Source organism: Gallus gallus, chromosome 1 (assembly GCF_016699485.2).
Source record: "Gallus gallus isolate bGalGal1 chromosome 1, bGalGal1.mat.broiler.GRCg7b, whole genome shotgun sequence".
Lineage (NCBI taxonomy): Eukaryota > Metazoa > Chordata > Aves > Galliformes > Phasianidae > Gallus > Gallus gallus.
In genome coordinates this window covers 132,359,523-132,377,197 of record NC_052532.1, presented here as the reverse complement: position 1 = coordinate 132,377,197, position 17,675 = coordinate 132,359,523, and the positions used below count along the sequence as shown (strand labels likewise).

The following is a 17,675-nucleotide window of genomic DNA, read 5'->3' as shown; positions in this document are numbered from 1 at the left end:
AAGGGATTAAGTTTCTTAATAAAATGAATAGTAAGATTTTTTAGCACAACTGCAGTGTCTTTAGAGCTGTTGTGCCGTCCAACTCAGGAAACTACAGCGTGAGAACTTTTAAAACAATGCCAGTCATGGGCTCTTATCTCCCAGAGCAAAATCTTGATCACCAAATGTAATGATTTATGTTTCTGATATAAAAATCTCTATATAAGTCTCGTGATGCGGGATCATAAATGCAAGATATTTTTTCCAATGGGAGGGTTGGTTTTAGGGCTGCTCACTAACAAAGTTGTGGCACGTGACCGTCTTCCAAACCAAGGAACTTCCATCTCCCAAATCAAGGAAATTTGAATACAACACTCTTTAAAGTATTAATTTTTCCATTGATTTGTACGTGAGTTGTTGCTTTCTGATACTGTGTTAGAATTGTGTTTACCTTCATTTTTGCCTTTAATTTTATATACGTGTAGAGAAAGAATTCTATATTCTCTGAAACCAGAGCTTTGTTATCACGAAATTTAAATATCTTCAATTGAGTTTCCATAATTTCTTTATTAATATGTTATGGTTAAATAATTAACAGCAAACATTTTTGAAGAGACATTGCAAGTACGTGCTTAAGGTCTAAAACACCAGATGAGGCCTAGCCCCTGAATGCTGACTCCCCATCCCAGCTGTCCATTTGTGGAAGCAATGACCACTAGAGAGAGCTCCCTCAGGTTCATCAAGGCCTGGTGCTGTTCCCTGTGCCCTGCCTGCTGCTGGAGTAGTGCTGAATGAAAACAAGTGTCAGCTTGACGAGAACAAAAAGCCCAGCCTGGCAAGATAGCTTGACAGTTTGCTTTGTGTGAGTAGGAAACCACCTGGGGAGAACTAGAGCAGGTTTCATGTTGATTTAGTATTATGCTATCTTGATGATTACATGCCATCCTTTATTAACAAGTCATAGCTAAGGGGGAAATGGCCAGGACAGGAGAGGTTTGTGCGGAGGAGTGCTTATAACTTTGTGTTACGTGCAAGGGAAGCAGTTACATTGACTCTTCCCCCACTCACCCTGAAAGTTTTTGTTGCTTCAAGTTGGCTTTGTATTAGGCCATAAAGGCAAAGTATGGCAGAAGCTGCTAGGAGCATTTCACCCGTGGTTTTAGCAGCACATGAAGTGTGAGAGTTTGTGATCTCCACGAAGAGACCTGCAACCATTTCTCCTTGTCCTATCACCACAGACCAGTCTGTCCCTTCTTATAGCCCCCCTTTACATTCTGAAAGGCCGCTCTCAGGTCTGCCTGGAGCTTGCTCTTCTCCACGCTGAACAGCTCCAGCTCTCTCAGCCCTGTTCCATCCCTTGGATCATTTTTGTGCAATCCTTTCAATAAGCTTCAACAGGTTCATGTCTCTCCTGTGCTGAGGACTCCACATCAGGACACAGTATTCCCGATGAGGCCTTACTAGTGCAGAGTAGAGGGGCAGGATCACCTCCCTCGACCTGCTGGCCACGCTTCTTTTGATGCAGCCCGGGATATGGTTGGCTTCCTGGGCTGTGAGGGCACATTGCTGGCTCATGTCCAGCTTGCCGTCCACCAGTACTCCCAAGTCCTTTTAAGCAGGGCTGGGCTCCATCCTTAAGTCCCCCAGTCTGTACTGATAGTGGGGGTTACCTCAACCCAGGTGCAAGACCTTGCACTTGGCTTTGTTGAATCTCATGAGGTTGACTTGAGCCTGTTTTGTTAGCGCTGCCCTTAGAGTTGTGTTAACTCTGCCATTAGCTGAAGCTTCTGTGGACTTCGTGGTGAAGCTTTAGATCTTGTTTTCCATTCTCACTTCAGCTGCTCTGCTCTAACCATTTCAATGATTCTCTCTCCTTGCTAGATTTTTCCACGTGGGCAAGCCATAAAAGGTGCGAAGCTGTAAAGGTTGTGTGATTCCATACTTCCCTTTCACTCCTGTGCCACTCATGTTGTAAACAACAGGTGCAGTGTTCAGCTGCCCTTTTATTTGTTTCCCACTTAGCCCAGCCTGCTGCTTGTTTCTGTAGCTTGCATTATGGCTCTGCCCTATCTATGTATTTTGAACCCTGAGACTGATTCCCTGGCACATACAAAGCCATACTGCTGATTTATCTCGGATCTCTTCTATGTTCTTCCTCAGGCCTCGTGCAGAAGTTTCAAAATGGGAACTGGTTTCATCCTCATGCCTTCCTACCACTGCCTCCTACACACTGCGGTGTGAGGAAGGGGCCTGGCAGGAAGCACAGCTGTTGCTGTGGAGAGATGAGGGGCAAGGTGGAGAACAGAGCATTTCTCCAATGTTCTTCAAGCTTTGAGACCTTCCGCTGAAGGAAGCACCTATTCTGTTGCTTTACACAAGAGCTGCATCAGCGGTTATTTAGAGCTGGCTTTGCTGAATGTCTGATTAAAAACTCCGAGGAGACCCAGTCTAAGTATTAAAATGAATTTAAAACGAGGGGTTTTTTTTGAATTGTATTACAGTTTTACCTAATGATCAAACAGGAGTGCAGCACTGCTGAATTAGATGCTGAGTTTACACAGAGTAGAACATGGTCCGTGCATGCAATGGTGATTTATATCACAAAAACAATGGTCATGTTTTGTAAGGTGATCAGCTGTTGGTGTTACACTTTTTGAAAGAGGACACTGCAGTAAATGAAAAAGAAACAATATGTTGCTGTTTACTTCCTATGTCTTTGTGTCACAAAACAGCACAGCAGTTTTATTTCCAACACAAAGCTTGAGAAGGAGGGAGGGAAGAAGCTTGTTTGAGTTGGCTCTGTTACAGCTGTTTTGTTTCTTTTCTTGCATGTTAGAAGTAAGCTCCTGGAAACGAGTTTGTATTGGAACAAAATCCTCACAGGATGAGTTGCACTGATCCATCTTGTGCGTTGGAGAACTCCACCTTTATTTTTTTCTTTAATGAGGTTTTTATGTGGGTTGTTTTGGTAGTCTTTTAATTGTATGTATGTATACGTGTACAGGGCATCTGATTTGTCCCTGTAGCTTTTCCTGTTTTCTGAGTAAGTTGTCTCGTTTGTATTACATTTTAAACAGCTGTTTTATAGGGGAGAGGGAAATAACTGTGAAGTCTTTGTATGTGTTGTGTCATGAAAAGCTCTTCACTTAATCCTGGAGTATTTGAAGCAGAGAGGCATAGAGGGAGGTTTGGGCACAACTTTGCCCTGGCAGCCTGGGTTGCTGGAAGGATTCCCACATTGTTTGAGGTTTGGTATCCCTTTCAGTTTTTGTCTGCTGAAACCTTTGTGTATTCTTGAGCATGTGCAAGTCTGAATAAAGGGTAAAAGACGTTGCCCACACCGTGACTATATCAATGATATCTCTTCATTTGCCTTCAAGGCCTGAGTTTCCACCTGCCCAGTTCTTCGTGGCTGTCCTTCGCCCCCAGCTCTGGAACCAGAGCCAGCATGGGGATAAGTATAGTTCATTTCACTCTGGGTAAATAAGATTATGGCCTGGATTACGGTGGTGTGTTATTTCTGTACTGAATTCTCCTTGTATTTTATAGAGATGCAGAAATCTGGGATTAGTTCAGCTTTTGGTTTGTGCTGCAACTTTTAAAGCAGCAAAGTGCTTCCGCAGCTTGAATAAACAACAGTGAATTGGTAGATAGGGTGCCTTGCATCACTGTGAAGTGACCTCCTGTGTCTAGGTAAAGCACAAGTAAAAAGAAATGGGTTCATGATCCGTAATTCAGATTAATTTTTTAGCAAAATGCTAAGCATTGCCAGATGGCAGAGCTACTACAGACAGAGGTGAATGATGAAGTATGTCCTTTACTGCAGGCTGTTTGGGCAGTAAATCAGATTTTGAAAATGCAATACGAAACAGAAAGAGGCTGCAGTATTCTATTGCACTAATAAGCCACACATTTCAGTAAGTGTCCTGTGCTTTGTAGGTAAGATTTTAAGCCCTGGATCTGTGAAATACAAGCTGCCTTAGAAGATTTCCTCTGTCTTGTTTCTGAAAGAGCCACTAGCGGTGTGACTTTAAAGCAAAGATGCATTTCCCCTGGCCTTAGCATGATTTCCCTTGGGGAGCAGAGTGGGCTTCTTCTGAGGGTATATGGACTGACACAGTAAAATGTTGATTCTTTCAGTGCATGCAGAAGGTCATGAGATAATCCTACTATGGAAACAGTTTCCTCTTTTTTTCAGGAAAGTTTGCAAGAAGAGCACTTTTGAGCTCTGTGCAATACTGTAGAGGGTTTACATAAAAAGAATCACATCCTGAATGCTGCTATTGGTAAATATTAGTACTGTGGCTATGAATATTGTGATGTAAACATGCATGCAGTCGAGCTGGCTGGAGTGAGGTCTTTCTGATTTAAATTCTCTCTCAAGTGCGAGTGCCTGGGAAAAGTTCATTAAATTTTACTCTTCCTGAGATAAGTGGATGACTCTCAATGGCATTTCAGTAAACAGGAGGTAGTGAGTAACAGGAAGAACGTGGCCTTTCTGGTTTTGCCCACATAAGAAAGATTGCTAGTAATTGTCCCATACCTTTGTAGAGTCTTTGGTGAGAACATGATGTTAAAAACAATACTTCTACGGGATGGTGACTTTACACAGAAAAGTTGTGTGGAAAACTGAGTACTGTTTTGCCAGCATATGCAGTGAGGCAGACTTGGAAACTATCTACCAGAAATGGATGGTGGGAAGAAAAATGGGGATTATCAGAGAATGATTAAGCTTTGAAAAGACCACTAAAATCATCTAGCCCGACACACCCCCACCATGCCCACTGACCACGTCCCTCAGTGCCACATCCACACGGTTCTTGAATACCTCCAGGGATGGTGACTGCACCACCTCCATGGGCAGCTGTGCCACTGCCTCATGGCTATCTCTGAGAGGAAATTAGAGGAGGTTGATGTTCTTAGCTGAGCTTCTATGATGTCTCTCCAGTTCAGCTGGGGAATAGAAGGGCAGTGGGACAAGTTTGGTCCTAATTTTCTGAATTTCAGAGAAATTGCATGTGATCCTCTCTCATAAAGGAAATTGAGAGAGTATTTATAAGTATAACAACTTACATTGTTTTGTAATTTGCTTTCTCCTAACAGTAGCTATTGGTACTGTGAGACCCCGGAGGGCTTTGTGATCTGTACTGAATATTCACTAACGGTTTCTACAGTCAGTTTATTTGTTGCTCTTTCATTGAGTACCAGGTGAATGTTAGGTAGCCATAAGGGTGGGGATAATAACTATTGATTATAGTAAGAAATGTTGAATTGAAGGGAATTGCATCTGACAACACTTAATCCATGCTCCAGTGATGAAGACCTGTGGTTTCTGGAGTGAAGCCACCAGCACCATTGCTGGAGATGTTCAGGAGACTTATTTTTGTGAGCTCCATGAAGTCACACCAGGAAGGATAGGAGTGAAATACAGTCAGAAGCCTCTCCCTCGCTATGACCTTTAATTATCACATTTAAATCTATATGGTGATTATTTGTTTTTTATTGCTACATCCTTTCTACCATCATCTTTTGCAACTGAATGCACGTATTACTATTCTTTCAGCTAATACAGTCTAAGAGAGATTGAGTCGGTTATCTGGGGGCTCCTGCTCACTGAAACTGCAAATGGCTCTCAACAGTGAGTTCCCATGGGCCTGGATGGGCTGAGGTGGCTTTGCTGCCCATGAGGTCTGCTGCTATGTGAAGGGCACCGGTGCCTGCAGGCTGGAGGAACCTGCAGCAACTTTGTGTGTTGTCAAACTGAAGCAGCACCAGTCCCTCACCCCCCTCTTACAGCATCCTTTGAAAACATCAAGTCATTTTGGTGCGTGGGGGTGATGGAAAGGGCCGAGCTCCTTCAGGATGCGGAGGTCAACAGGAAGGGACCCGCCTGGGCACCTGGAAGGGCAAACTTCTGTTTGCACACGGAGCATTTGAAGGAAGCATCTGCTTTTCTGCAAACCTTGGGAGATTGCCAATGTGTGGTTGCATGAGCTGATGAAGGAAGGGTGCTTGCTTTTGACATCAGCCTGTCTGAATTTTGGCTACCTTCTAAATACGTTTTTTGGGGGGTTGGAAGGATTTCCTATTGCTCAAGAAGAACCGAACATTCTTTTTGTGCCTGTTAGTAGGATTTATGTTTCAGAATGTGTTCCCAGTCTTTTATTCAGTGGAAAATAGAAAAATGTCAGAAAGATCCACTGGTAAGATTTTACTTAGGGCTAGGCACGGTTTGGCACATGTAACAATAGTCTCTTTAAAAACCGGAGATGCCTCTAAGTACTTATTTCATATGAATTCAGCAAAAAGAGAAGTGCAAGGCAGAGCAGTCATTTATCCACTTGAAGATCTGCTTAGCTGATGTTGCATTTGTGATGAGCAGCAGGCAGGAACTCGTTGGTAACTTGACTCTCGATTAGTCTGAAGAGTTGATACAGCTTTCTGTCATAAGCAGAGCACCCAGGATAAGTGAGAAGAGTAGTTCCTTCCTAGTGCATGGCTAATATGTTGTCACCAGCAACATTTCTAGGTCTCTAAAAAGCTTCCAAGTGAAATAAGGGAGGTATACAGGTGTTTGGGAGGGTTGTGGCAGCTGATGGAGACTGTAATATCTTGCAGCATTTATTTTTTTGAAAGTATACTATCACTTTCCCAACTTTCCTGCATCATGCACTTTTTTTCTCCCTGTTCCTCTTTGGTTCATATTTCTGGGACACAACAAAGTGATGCCTTCACAGTAAATGTAACTCTTTATGTCACTAATAATGCAGCCTAAAACTTCCCTCAGGTTGCATTTGGGGCTCCATAATGTCTGTGTGTATGATAAGATCAATGTGATGGATTACTCTAGAAAGCAAACTGCTCTTAATGTGATCCTTCTAGGGATTTTCATAGCATTGAACATCCTTGGAAAATTATAACTTGGTTACACTGCTGAAAGATAATTTCTACCCATTACTACTTGAATGGTTGGCTTTCCATGGAATACCAATTAGCCTGAAGGCATAGCTTCCTATGGTAAGAAGGACAGACGTGTAGACATTCAGTAGCTAAGAAAAGTGTCTTATTGTGATACTGATTTAAACAATGAAAGAAGGGAGAATTTTAGTACCAAACACCATGCCTTTTATTGTCAACAATATCACAAAACTGTTGAAGTTATTAACTGCTGTTCTTAGTGTTCTTCATGTACTTCATCTCCTTTGCACAAGCACATAGCAAACAGTTGGGCTGGTCATACTTGTAATAGCAAACCGGGACTTCTCCATAAGATTTAAAATGGAATGTGAAATACAGGATGCACTCACATAAACCAACTTGACCTTGAGGCTGTATTTTGTAACCTTGTTTTCCTCGCTTCCTGTTTTTGTAGGGCAGCGCTCATTAGCTAGACTGACTTGTGGAGATGGTTATGTGATGACTTTGAGGAATAGGCCTGGTACTGGGGAATGCTGTAGGCTCTGTCTCCACGTTTGTTTGAACATGAGAGGTATCTGCATGTGCTATGATTTTCTTTCCATGAAAGTCAGGTGCAGACTAAGTAAATGGTCACTGTGTTTCTGCCCAACAAGAAGATGCTACTCATTCAGAAGCAGTGCAAGGTACTAGGATACTAAAGAAATACACTTCTGCAACCGGGAATGTAGATACAGTCATAGATGAGTGTTTTCATTCTTTCCAAAGTAGAGCTGGAAATAGCTGAAACTTCAGTGCTGTGAAAGAGTTTGCGTACATGATGTAAGCAGATGTGAAATAGTTCTGAGAAAGTCAGCTCAAGGAAGTTTCCACTCTCTTCATAAGGCATGTCTTGATATAAAGGCGAGTGCATCTTTGTGTAAGTTAGTATTTCAGAAAGAGCTGCCATAAAAATCACAATGATAATTTTCTCAGTATGAAGAGAGTTTTTGGTCTGTAAAATCTTGAAGACTGGCATTTTGAAATGTGGAATATGAGGTAAGACATCTCAAGTTATACATGCTTGGTTTCTAAAAGAATTTAAAGAAGCCTGTATTTTATTGGCTACAAGACAGAAGACACAAACAGAACAGAGCAAGACACATAGTGTATTCTGCCTTCTGTCCAGTTGAGGTTCGTAGCAAGGTTCATAACTGTCTTGACCTCGAAAAAGAATATGTTGCCAGGGTTTGTAGGCTGATTACTGGAGACTGGAGCCTTTAAAATATGTTTACAGGAAATGTCTTCTGATCTACGTTGAGGCTGACAACTTGCTTTGAATGAGCGTTTCTCTGCAGCTCTGCTGTCATGTGGTTCATCTGCAGTTGCTGGTCCTGTGCAGAGGTTTCTGCTCCTCAAATTTGTCTAAAAAGCAGAAAAAGCTAAGACAGTCGTTCCCCAGCTTAGTTCTGTTAAAGGGACTTGGTTTAAATTATTCCTGTCACAAGCTGTTTTGTTTTAACGCTTTTTCCTGTCAAAGTATTTTAGATTAAAAAAAAAAAAAAAAAAAACAAAAACATGTTTGTGTGGTACTAATGTGCAGTTATGCTGACACATAGGAGGTGAAGAGAAATGAGAACAAGCAACAGGAGTTGAACAGGAGTAGGCTAGTTACCTAGTGTGTCCTTACAGTGAGGGTTTTGAATGGCTTTTAGTATCTGGCAGCATGCACCAGGGTTTGAACTGCCATCGTCAATCAGTTGCAAAATGACTTCTGTTTAGTTTTGATTAAGCAAAAATGCACTGCAGTCTTTGAAGAATCTTTTCCTAATCATCATAATTGCTTAATACAGAAAACCAGAGATGGAACATGCCAAGAAACTGGTGCTCTGATGTGGCAGTAGTGCGTTACTACACTCAGCCATGGTCTTGATGGTACTGCAGGGCCACATAATTTAAGAAACATACAGAGAAGTTGAATCTGCACCCAGTTAGACTTTTTTCATAAGCAGGTGAGTGTGGCCTCTTTGGTCTCTTTACCTGGGCATGTACCATTGATGTTCAGTTCAGTTGTTGCGGTGAAAGCAAGCACCTCAGTGGTTCTAAATTAGGTGCCAAAACACATCTGCAGTGCAATTAAAAAGTACCAGTGATTGCCTCAAAGCTGAGAGCTCATAGGCAGACTAACAATTCAGTGAAATCGAGCTGCAGTAGAACGCAATCTAGAGGAGGAAGGTACCTGCAAGAGGTGACGCTGTGGTAGGATATCAGTAGGGATGGCTCGCAAGCACTACAGGAGATGCAGTATGATTTGTTTATGGCCACTGAACTAGTCATTTTAAGTCATAGCATTTATATAAGATTTTTAGATTCATTATCATTCCATTTACATATCTTCATTTTAAATGAAATGACTTACCACGTTTACGTATCTATATGAAATGCCCTGAAGGTGAGTGGTGGTAGAACACATTACAGGGTTATAACTATAGTAGTAGGTCTGTTGTGTCAGCCCTTAGCCTTGTGACTGTGGCTGGCTGTGACTTGCTTTGTGAGTAGCTTGTGCAGCACCCAGGAGCTTTCACAGTACGTGTCCTGCTTTTAGAATGGAAAAAGAAAAAATAACTATACTAAATAAATGCATTTATAAGTCGAAAATAAGTTATAGAAGATACCAAATAGGAGCTTTGTGTGCTTGCACTGAATTTACCAAATGGCAATGATTAAAAATAGTAAATGACTTTGCCTTGCATATCGCATTTAACCTTGAACAAAGCTCTACATAATATCATATGTCTCTGTCCTTGTTGAGGAACTCTCCAACAGCCAGAGTAAGTAAAATGCTTCGTAGCTTCTGTGGCTGTCAGTTCAGATGAGAAACGAGCCTCAAATTTGTTCCACCTTCACCTTGGACCACGAAAAGAGAAGAAAACTTGAGCTACTTATAGGCCACTTCTTTGAAGAGGTTTACTCTTGTAAGAAGTCTTACGTGCTTTGCTGACGGGTGCATAGAAGCATGGGACTGGAGAGTTTCCTCTGCTGTCGAGTCTAGTGCCTTGTTAAAGCAATGGCATGGTATTTCTTCTATATAGATACCAAATTTTCCCTTGACTAAATTAGCTTTCTTGGTTGCTGTTATTCCAGTTAACAGAGATAAGATAAACGTGATGTTAACTCTATTTTCACCCTTGTGGTGGTTGTCGTGGTATTTCTAGAGACCAAAGTATAGGTCATCTCAGCTTCCATGTTGCTGAGCTTCGCAGTCATTTGGATTGCTCTGGTGAGGCTGCCTCTCTGTTGCCCTCGTAGGCCTTTTTGCACGCAGGTTACAGACCAGTCAGTGTTCAGCCTGCAGTAGCCAGTATTCCTGACTCGGTCTCATTACTGCTGTTTGTGCAGCTCATTAGCATTAAACCCCAACAGGATATCTACTTTTATTGTGGGTGTATTGTCTGATATTGAGGTCTTTCGTCTTCATTTTTTCTCAACCCTTAGAATCCCAATTTAAATCAGAAATTCTTTTTAGTCTGTGTGGTTTCCTCTTAGTGTTTTCTAGCTCTGTCTGGTTTCTTTTATTTCAGTGCTGGGGTATCTTTAATAGTTTGATTTGAATGTTCACAAGCACCACTGTATGCTGATGACATAATCTTAACAACTGCGTTGCAAGTCTGAACACTGCTTTATTTATGAATCTCCCTTGAATTTAACACTTTAAGGAGTGTTCTCTTTGTGACTCGTCAGTATATTTTCCTGTAAACTAAAGTTTTAGCTTTCTTAATCCTCCTGCCTATATTTATATATTTGCCCCACTTGGATATTATACTTGAGAAGTAGCTTCTTCCCACAGGAATTAGTTACCTTGCCTGCTTGGTTCTCGCAGCACTGGACATACATAACAGGTTGTCCAACAGTGAAACAGCTTGCCAAGGGATGTTTTAGGCCCTGAGCAACTTCAGACCTAAGGGATGGCCCTGTTGTGAGCAGGTCGGCCTAGGAGCCTCCCAGCGGCCTTCTGGGTGGGAAGTCAGAGCCTCTTGCCGAGGATTGGGTTCCCTCTTGGAAAGAGTTGAGCAGAGGAAAGTAAGTGGGCAGAACATTCTGGGTGCTTTGATGTTGCATTTTGGGGTTGGGCTTTTCTTCTGTGATGTCCGGACTTGCAATATGCTGGGAAATTGCAAAGGGGTGATTGTGCCCGGCGTGGGTTCATGCAGACTCTGTTTCATCCCGACAAGGTAAAGTTCACAGATTTTTCATGCCATTAGAATAAAGAAAAGCAAGGAAAAGATGGGTTAGATCTGAGATGATCACATCTGGCCTATAGCAAGAGACAGTAACTTCAGTAGGAGTGCATTAGAGGAAGTCTGGCTGTTTCCTTCACAAGGCTGAGGAGATCCAGAATGCTCAGCTGTCTGCTGGCCTGCACTGTCCTGCATCACAGCTCCTTTCCATCGGTTCATCCATGCTTTGATGTCCAGCTTGCTCCTTCATGCTGGTCCCTTGCTTTTCTGTATATTTTATTCCAGAGTTTTCTTCTAGAATGAGTGAGTTGGTGCAGATCATTCCCTCAATGGGCTGCTCTCTGTATAGAAGGAAGCCCTGAGCCAGGTTTTGTCTATGTATCTTACTCCATTCTCCAGCCCAATAGGTTTTGCACTATCAAACGCTGCAGCTAGGGACTGATAGGAACTGAGAAGAGACCGGGCTGAAATTTTAGATGCTGCGTGATGACTGCGTGCTATGTATCTATTTTACAATGAACTTGGCTAAGGATTCTGGACTGATTGATTTATGGGATATTTTATCCCATTCCACATTGTGTGCTGGGAGATGTCTTCATTGCGCTTCTTGAAGGGGAAAAAGAATGTTAAGATGCCTGTTGCTCAGGTGTGGCAAGTGTTCTTGATGTGGCCAAAGACAGTATGTTCTTTGTCACAGCGAGTTTTGGAAATAAGAGGTGAAACTTTTGAACCTCTCCATCAGTGCCATCTGAATTCAGTCCGGGCCTGTAGGGCATGACAATTGCCTGGGGGCCTCTGCAGAACAGAGTAGGTTCTCGGTTTGGTTGTTTGCGTTCCTGTTGCCTGGAGAAGCCTCTTATGGATGGCTTTGTGATGCCTCGTGGTGGCCTGGCACTGACTGCGGCTGAAGGGGGCAGGCAGAAGTTTAGAAGAACTGAGAAGCTGTGCTGGGAGAGCAAGATCATTGCTGTGACATGAAGTAGCTACTTTATTAAGCTTCATGTACTGTAACTGCACTGGGTCTTTTACAAACTTAATAGAAGAGTTGCTTTAGTTAAGTGCATGCTTTCATTAATATAGTTGAAGGGAGATTAGCATCACTGTCATTAAGTGTAGAAAGGTACAACAACAGTCCCTGGTTCTTTGTTCTCAGAACTGATGCACAGTCCAACTTCTGTTTCCAGTGGTGGAGGAGCTACATTATTAAATGCCAACGCTACAATCGTAATGAATTTAGTGATTATTTTTTTTTTCACTTGCTCCTATATTTGTTGTTTTAGGGTGTTTTCTTTTCTCCCTGCAATACTAGCCTGCTTGTTTGGATCCATTCAGTCAGAAACACTTTGTCCTTTTTTGTCTTTCAGGCTTCGTTTAAAAAAACTGGATGCCCGGGCTGAATTTCATCTCTGAAAGCCGGAGAAAGGTAATAACGCCTTTAGTGATTAATACTATGATGTGTGATGATCTATGGACACTGAATGCAAAAGTTCAAAAAGGAAAAAAGTAAAAGGTGATAGAGCAAAAGTAACTTCTTGCTTACAAACAAGAAAGCGCTGGCAGGGTCCTGCAGCTGCTATCAGTGGTATGCTTGTGCTATTTTTGGTACTGTGGATACTTTACTGCATTCACCAGAGGTTTTCTGCGGTCTTTGGGTGCGTTGCCCACAGAAGTTCAGGTAGGCTATTAGCTAGTGACAGTGTAAACTGAACACATCTTTGAGCAGTTGATGCACTTCTGAAAGTTCGTGAGATTTAAAACACAGCCTATGCTGAAAGGCCAATGTTTGTAACCTGCTTCTACTATAGGAGTGAATTGGTGGTTCTTTAGTTTTCCTCCCTTGAACACTCTGAGTCAGTGCAGAGGAAGGAAAGCACATCTGCTTTTGTTGCTGTAGCATAGTTCAGTATCCTTTAGGTTGGGACATTTGTCTAAGTTTGTCAAGTGTTTCCTTCTTCACAATGAGAGAGCTGCTTTAGGTCCTGTGATGTGGGAGCATGCAGAGGTTAATGCTGCGTGACTAGGCTGTGAGGTGAGTGTGTGTCCTGATGGGGCTTCTGCTGGCAGTAGACTCTTGTGAGGCAATGCTCTTTTCCCCTCACTCTCAAACAGAGTTCAGTGCTGGGGCTCCTCTTGCTTCCTGCAGGCCAGAGCAGCTTTTGGTGGGCTGTATGTTGACCAGCTGCACCTGATATCTGGGATTTCAGAGAATAAGAGGAGTGGTGGCACATGCTGATGATGTGTAATACATGGCCTTAACTGCAAGGTGATACGAAGCAGGCAGCCAGGCAAATAGAAGCTGGAGGTTTCTCTGGCGTGGGAATAGGAGGCAGTGTGAGATGAAATGTCATACTTGTGGTCTTGTGGCTAGTCATGTGCAGAAGTTGAGAGGGAACCCTCAGTCTCCTCACCTCTGATATAGTGCCCCAAGGGTCATTTTAGAGTTGATCACAGTGAGTGTTGCCTTAGAGAATACTTGTTACTTCTCAGAGGCTTTTTTCCCAATCCTGCTAAGGGCAAACAAGCTCATTTGAAAGATTGAGCAGAGCCAGTAAATGCACTATCTCATGTAGTAGTTTCCTTTCTTGTATCAGGTGTATGTCTCAATGTAGTCTGACATCAGTTACGGAGAAGTCTGGAGGGGTTTATTAACAGAATTGTACCTAAATCTGGGACTGAAGCAAGCTGTGGATACTCTGGCCTGGGTTGTTTCACTGGGGCAGAATGGAATGCACTACACAACACGATGCTTTGGGGTTTATGTGGGGACTTAATTTTTCATTACACCATGCTGAACACTTCAGTTAAGAATGGCTTGGAAGTCTGGCATGCATTGGATCCCAAGACATCAGGGATGAAACTGCCAGCAGCAAATTAGGATTGCTAGACCCTGAAGCTAGCTTTACTGAGACTTAAAAGGAATTGCAGTAATACCAGTCATTCATGCCATCTTTATTTCTTCTATTAGTCATTGTCTGCATGGGGAAAGATACGCCTGGGGCAATCCCGCATCTCCATCCTGTTCACTGCTGCTTCTTACAGCATTTTCATTCTTCCCCAAGACAACTATGCCTTGTCCCCCGTGGGTTCTGTCTTCACGCTCTCAAAGAAATCTATGACAATAGCAGAAAAAACCAGCATTTAGGGCTCCCCTTCAGGGACAGCGTATCATCCTAATTAAGTGTTTCTCAAAAAATGGCCCTGACAGTGCAATTAATTCCATGTAGGCAGATCCCACAACTCATTTGAAGCTTTGTGTTTGATTAGATCCAAAGAAAAGATATGGAAAAAAGAAAAGGGAATGTCACCTGCCTCTGTTTGCCTGCTTGCTTGGTGTTTGATATGTCTTTTCTTTGAATTAATTTGGATTCAGTGGCTTCTTCATTAAGAGTCAAGCTCAGTGTTGTGTATATCATGCTCCACATAGTTCTTTTGGTTGTGCCTCCTTAATGTGCTTGCATGAGACAGAGATTATTTCCAATGGCACCCTTGTTAAGTAGCAGTCTTTGCTTTCTCTTCAGTCAGTGTCTGGGTGAGAGCTACTGAAGATGTGCCCCGGTAATGCACATACTGGCCTATGTGACTAATGGGCAAACTGCATGAGTGACTGACTAGGGAGAGATAATTGTCAAGAAGCTTGCTGTGCAAGTAATGATGTTGTTAGTTTTTACTGCAGTTTTACTCTCTGCTTTTGCTGTGTGTTCTTTTTCTAACAGAAACAAGTATTCATTCGTTTGTTCATTCCCCTCCTTTTTCCTTCTTGCTGCTTTGTAAAGTACATTGAAATGCAGAGCAGCAGCCTTATGTGAGTACATGGGTGCGTTAAACACGCAGTGATCGTGTTTCATGGGCCATCATGTTCATCATCCTCTTATTAGGGATAAGTCAATTGAGTACGTGGTGACTGATCGGTATGTATAATTGCAGTAACGGCGTGTGCAGTAATTACATAATACAAGGCACTTGGCCTTTTAATAATGTTCTACATTACATTAAGTGTTTTTCTATCTGACTGTTGATTCTAGTCTGAAGAATTAATCGTGACTTTAGCAGTGCAGGCAGAGACAAAGGCCTGGGTCTGAATAATGTACTAAATGAAGGCATAATCAGATTGAGTAGAGCCTGAATGCAAGGAGCAAGATGAAAAAAAGGGTTAGAGAAGATACATAGCTAATGAGAACATCTGTAGAGGGCAGAGACTTTGGGAGAAGCAGCTTAATTTCAAGTGTTTTGAGTGTCTGAAGAATACCATAATCTGTGGGTTATTACTTTGTTTCTTTATTAGGGGAACTTCTGTGGTTTTTTTACAAGTATTTAACCTACAGCATGTTCTCTACAAGCACAAAGTAAATTAGGGGCTGTCTGGAATTAAATGCTACTGTTATATCCAGGCAATAAAAATGTTTGAAACATTATTCTTTCCCAGTTTGCATTCAGTTCAATAATATACTCATTCTATCCCTTTGCTTGCACTTCAATTATAAACTTATTACAGTGTTTAGATTACAAAATTTCCAGTATCTAATTGTTAATAACAATAGCATTATCCTTGGGAAATGCTTAGATGGCCACAGAAACATTGTGAGCATTTCAGGACCCACTCTTTCACTAAAGCATGCTGAGAGGATAGCACTTAATCCAAACCATCTAACCCTGATTGCAGCATCAACTGCCCAGCATACTGCTTTCGTTCTTGTAAACACTGCGAGTGGATCATTTCCACTTTCAGTTGTGGAGCTTCCAAGAAGTCAGGTTAATAATAAAACGTGCATCTGGAGAAATCTTAACTTTCCTACTGGTTCCAGTAGGACTGAACCTTATAGTTACAGTGTGCTCTTGTGTTGAGTTACCATGCTGAACTAGTTTATTGAGGTGCTCTGTAAGTGTACATTGAGACAGAATCCATGCTGAAGTTTTTAGCCGTGCTTTTCAGAGGGAATCTTAACCGGCTGTTTTGAACATTATGGCATGTACCGTCAGCTACAAACCCATTTTAAAGCCCCAGTGTGTACGACTCAGTTCTCCTGTTTGAAGATCAAATCCATAACTGGGTGTCTGACCAGCCAAGGCATCTGTAAAATATTCATGCCCAGGTTGTCTGAAGGAGGCAACGTGCTCTTACTTTTAACAGGATGATTGCTTGCAGCTTAGGAGATAAATTGACCAATTTGGGTCAAAGTGAGAACTTAAAATTGCAGACTAAGTGAAAGATTTTTTGTGTGTTTAAGGTATTTTTATATAAATATATATATACATATATATATAAAAATATATATATACACATGCATACTTTTTATATATACCTATATAGTTATTTACATATATTTTTACGTGTGTGTGTGTGTGTGTGTGTATATATATATACACACATATATATTTCAGCAATGTGTATTGTGAGCTGATAGAGATAGAGATACAAAAGTGCTAAAGGAACTCCCGTATCGAAAAGAGTGGTTCGTGCATTCCATTGAACAATTTCCATGGATTTTATAAAGTATTTATCCTTGTGAAAAGCTTTTACATTTTATCAGGAAATTTACACCTCTGCACAACAGCTTATCCAGATCTAAGATGCTTGAGACACACAGCGAATCAAGAAGTCTACATGAATGCATTTAACAGTTTGTGAATGTAAGAAATTGTCTTAAATGGCTGGAGTTTATGGTACTTTTCACCCTATATAGAGGCTTGTGTAGCATAGATTTGCACTGGGTTTTTGCATAGCAAGTTAAACAAGGGCCATAGCTATATTTTGCTTTGCTTCTTCTCACTTGAGGTCTCAGGAGATTTCAGAAAGCCTTGGATATTTCACTGATAATTTCACATAACTCTTTGTAACCTCAGAAGAAGCAGATGTTTTTGAATCTTGTCTGTTTTTAAAGCATTCGAACTTTCTGGCAGTCACAGTGATTTACAAAGTGGCCATGTGATCAGGAATTTCTTAAAGGTACCTGTTTATGGGTAATTAAAATGTAGCTCAGCTACTAAGATTTTTTTTTTAAAGGACTTTTATAACTTTATATTATTGAATATAATGCATAGCTGTAAGGAAATTGAAAACGCAATGTAGGCAACTTCAGAGTTCTTAGCTTGACCTTAATAAACTTAGAGAAGAATTGAAGGAATTAATAATTAAAGACATGGAAAGTGAATAGAAAGACGATGAAACACGATCTATTTTACTGAGATAGGTCATGTCAGACTGACCTAATATCTTTTTTAGTAAGAAGATAGGTTTTCTTGAGAAAGAAGCCTATGCTAGATCTGGTCTCTCTGGATTCTACTGAGGCATTTAGGGTGGAGCAGTTTTGATTGTTTAAGATGGAGGGGGATTAGTTGAGTGTAAGCGCAAAGAAGTGGCACAAAGAAAAGGGGAGGCAACTGGAGGTGGATATGTAAAATGAGTTAGTTTTAAAATGTAGTTAGTTGAGTTAGTTTTCTCAAAACTTTTTTTTTTTTTTTTAATTGATGTTGCTATGATGTTATATTGAAAGCAGGCTGTTGAAACTTAGGGGTGGGAGGAGGACATTCATTTCCAGTACACTACTTCAGGTGAAATGATTGTAC

General features: G+C 41.5%; 1 protein-coding gene across 27 annotated transcripts in view; it reads left to right on the top strand.

The window, feature by feature from the left end:
- The window catches only part of INPP4A (inositol polyphosphate-4-phosphatase type I A), a 113,498-nt gene that overhangs the window by 28,905 nt on the left and 66,918 nt on the right, over positions 1-17,675 (top strand). For all 27 annotated transcript variants that reach the window (XM_040657309.2, XM_015277778.4, XM_040657343.2 and 24 more), the window contains one exon: positions 12,476-12,534. The gene's annotated coding sequence lies outside the window, so the exon portion shown is untranslated. The remainder of the gene's footprint in view (positions 1-12,475; positions 12,535-17,675) is intronic.